The sequence below is a fragment of the Elephantulus edwardii genome, unplaced genomic scaffold, assembly GCF_000299155.1.
Source record: "Elephantulus edwardii isolate Elephantulus edwardi_28Jun2011 unplaced genomic scaffold, EleEdw1.0 scaffold00046, whole genome shotgun sequence".
Lineage (NCBI taxonomy): Eukaryota > Metazoa > Chordata > Mammalia > Macroscelidea > Macroscelididae > Elephantulus > Elephantulus edwardii.
The window spans coordinates 2,202,743-2,206,991 of record NW_006399796.1 but is presented as its reverse complement, the minus strand read 5'-3'; the positions used below and the strand labels follow the sequence as shown (position 1 = coordinate 2,206,991).

Here is a 4,249-nt window from a genome sequence, read left to right as displayed (position 1 = left end):
ACAATATCCCTAGTACCACGACCCCTCCTAATCCCAGCCTGGACTTCTGGCAGTTCTCTGCTGATGTGCTGTTCCAGTCATTTTTGGGTAATCTTCCGCAGAATTTTGCTTGCATGTGAAATCACTGACATTGTTCTATAGTTTCCACACTCTGTTGGGTCACACTTCTTTGGAATGGGAACAAATATAGATCTCCTTCAGTCAGTTGTATACAAGGAAAAAAAAGTTTAAAAAGTGTGGATAGTAAAATAAATACTGCAGTCTATTTTTCTAGTGGAGTCACTTAGTTTCTTAATTCACTGGATGGTAAAGAATGTATGTGGAAATAATGAACAATCTTCCATATTTTTAGCAATGGTCTGCAAACACACATGATTCTGAGCTGAAGAAACTGAAAGCTCTTGCTAAAAGATGAGCATATTCAAATTGGCAAATTTGACTGCTATTCTGCACCAGACTTCTCTAGTTTCACAGCCATATCTAGCAGTATTTAAAGGATAAGGAACCAAATAAGATGAAATTCGTCATGGAAAGATGATTCTATATGCTATTGCTGCCTTTGCCAAAGAAAGTGTTCATTCTCATGTTACCACACTTGGTGCTCAAAATTTTCATGCCAATGACAGAGAACCATGGATTGTTTATTTGTTGTTGTTTTTGCCCCTTGGTGTCCCTCTTTTTGAGCTTTATTGCCAGAGTTACAGAAGGCTTCAAAGTACCCTTATTTGTGTGCTTTATTAGTTTTTAAATTTTTTTATTTTATATTGATTTACATAAAAAGCTCATAAAATTCATATACATTGTTTTTCACACCAGATTTTCCCCCTTTCATTTACCTATCAAAGTGTCTTCACTGTCAGCTTAAAGTTGTTTCATTGGATTGTACAGCTCATAAGGGACTGTAGTTTTTGCAATATTCAGTCTTATGCAACTATAGTGGTAGTCCTGAATTCATGAATATTAAGGACATCACTCTGCAGAATTGATCTTAGAGTTCATAGAGGATGTTGAGAATCCCTCAGTGGTATTCTTTACACCCACCACTTTCAATGAACTAGTTAACAAAGAAAACCTGATGAAGTCTGGATGGTTGATTTTTATTGTTCATGATGTCATTCATGTCAAACGCTAACGCCAGAATGGAAAAGAAAGGCTGAGACTTTAACTGAATTAAACAATGTTGGCAATGTTTACTGTTTATTTTTGTGCCCAAGAAAATGTTCCGAGATACACTGAGATAAGATTTTTTTCCTCAAATATCAAATAAAACTTATCACTATTATAGCTACAATAGATGGAGTAGGGATGCATATTTCCTAAGTATCCGGGGTCTAGGATTTTTACTTCAAGTCTCCATAGAGCTCCTCAGATTTTCAACGAAAAAATTATAGAAAGTAAAAATCTTTGTGTGGGTGATTTCTATGCTTCATGATATGGAACTTGCCACAATATCTCTCGAGAGTTTGAATTCTTGTCTATTATGGTCAAATGAAAAGAGAAAGCTTGAAAAGTAGACTGTCAGGCTTATTCTCAGACCTTCCAGAAAGCTGGTATTGTTCTGTTAAATCTTACCCCTATGAAAGAGTGCAACCTGGTGTGTGTCCAGGATACCATCTGTTTGTTGTAATATGTCAGTTAGTATGCTGTCAATTCCTGGGGTATTGTTTTTTGCCAATTTCTTCAGGGCAGCTTGAATTTCCTTCTTCACCACCATAGGCTCCTGATCATATACAGTTTCATGAAATTATTCTGTGTGCAGCTCTGTGTACTCACTCCTCCTATCTTGTTCAGATGCTTTCTGGGAGATTCAACATTCTGCCCACAACATCCTTGTGTAATGCAACTCCAGGCTTGAATTTGTTCTTTAGTTTAAGAAATGCTGCACGAGTCCCTTTTGACTTTTAAACTATAGCTTTTAGCACATTTCATTACAATACGTTACTTTATCGTCTTTCGTTTCCCTTTGAAATTTTCTGTTCATATCCTTGATTTCTTTCATTTCTTCCCTTTGCTTTCTTTAGCTTCTTGGCACTCTATTGCAATACTCCGAGTTCCTTCTGACATCTAATTTGATCTTTTCGTCTTCCTCCATCTTTGTAAAGACCTTTTGCATTCTTCTTGGGTGATTATTTTAATAGACTCCCACAGCTCGTTTGATTTTTGTTCTTTAGTATTCAAGAGCTTAAACCTGTTCCTGAGTTGTGTTGGTTTTTTTTTTCAAATCTAGAGGAATAGACTCAAACTCAAACTTTGGTTCTTATGGATTTAATTTTATTTTCTTTGTCTTCAGTTTGAACATGCATACAAGTAGTTGATGATCTGGTCCAAAATCAGCACTTGGCCTAGTTTTCACAGCTGATACTAAGCTTTTCCAATTATTTTTTTCCCACATATGTAATTAATCTAATTCCTATGTAGGCCATCAGGTACGGCCACAGATTGAAAGATACCTATATTTATTCCCACTGCAAAGAAAGATGACCTGACAAAGTGTGAAAATTATGAAACAATATCGTTAATACCACATGCAAGCAAGAGTCTGCTGAAAATTATCCCAAAATAACCAGAATAGCATATCAACAGAAAATTGCCAGATGTGCAGGTGGGGTTTAGAAGAGTCATGGAATTAGGAATACTATAGTCAATGTTAGATGTATTTTAGCTGAAAGCAGAAAATACCAAAGGAATGTCTATCTGTGCTTCATTGACTATGCAAAGGCATTTTACTGTATGGATCACAACAAACTGTGGCTGACTCTGAGAAGAATGGAAATCCTCAAATACTTGATTGTGCTTATGTGAAACCCATACTTGGACCAGGTGGCAGCCATCAAAACAGAGCAAGAAAACACTACATGATTGAAAATCAGGAAAAGTGTACATCAGGGATGCAGTCTATCTCTCTCTGTACCTTTTCAGTCTATATGCAGAACAAATCATCTGGGAGGGTGGGCTCTGTAAGGAGGAATGTAGCATCAGGATTGCAGGAAGACTCATCAACAATCTGCATTATACAGATGACACAACCCAGCTTGCTGAAACTGATTAGAACCTCAGACATTAGTTGCAAAAAGTCAAGAACTGCAGCCTTCAATATGGATTGAAGCTCAGAGTCAAGAAAACAAACACCTTGCCATGGAGCCAGTTGGCAACACTATGATAGACGGAGAAGAGATTGAGGTTGTTAACATCTTCAACTTGCTTGACTCCACAATCAATGTTCTTGGTACCAGAAGCTAGAAGATAAAAAGATTAATTGCATTGGAAAAGCATGTCATCCAGAGTACTGAAGAGCAATGATGCCAGTCTAGAGACTAAGGTGTGGCTGATCCAGGCCATGGTCTTAACAATTAGTTATTATGCATCAGAGAGCTGGACAATGACTAAGGATAACAGAAGAATTGTTGCCTTTCAGTTGTGGTGCTGGAGAAGAGTATTGAAAACACCTTGGCCTAGTAAAACAATTCTATTCTGAAACTACTCCTTGGAGGAAAGAATTTTGAATCTTTGACTGGCATGCTTTGGGCACGTTGCAAACAGGGACTAGTCCTTGGAGAAGGAGATCGTGCTCAGAAGTGTAGAGGGACAGCACAAAGAGGAAAACCCTAGATGAGATCGATTGACTCAATGATTGGGTTAGTGGGTGTAGGTGTGTCAGAGAAACTGAGACTGGCTCTCACAAGATAAAGCAAAGTTCATCCCAGAATGGGAAAAAGCAAGTAAAGGCACTGAAAAAGTTGTAGAATAATTACTAGAGGAAAACTTTACAGTCATAATGAAGAATGACAGAATATATATTCAAGAAGCTGAGCAAACACCATGTAGAATAGACCCTAAAAGAAAAACACCAAGGCATATCATTGTCAAATTTGCTAGAAACAAAGACAAGGAGAGAATACAGAGAGCAACAAGAGAGAAACAAAGAGTAAACTATAAGGGAGAACAGATAAGATTAAGTGTAGATTTCTCAGCGGAAACCATGCGAGCAAGAAGACAATGGAATGGCATATATCGAGCACTTAAAGAAGACAACTTTGCACCAATAATACTTTATCCTGCAAAACTGTCCATCAAGTACAAAGGAGAGATCAAAATATTCCCAGAAATACAGAACCTAAAGGAGTTCGTAAAAACAAGACCAGCCTTACAGGAAACACTGAGAGACTTCCTTCATACGAAGATGCCACAGAAAACAGGATGGACCAAAGTAACTAGCAACAACACCAAAAAGAATTGAACAAAATGACAG

General features: G+C 37.4%; 1 pseudogene; it reads left to right on the top strand.

Annotated features, from left to right (window-relative positions):
* The window catches only part of LOC102865248, a 96,496-nt pseudogene that overhangs the window by 26,494 nt on the left and 65,753 nt on the right, over nucleotides 1–4,249 (top strand).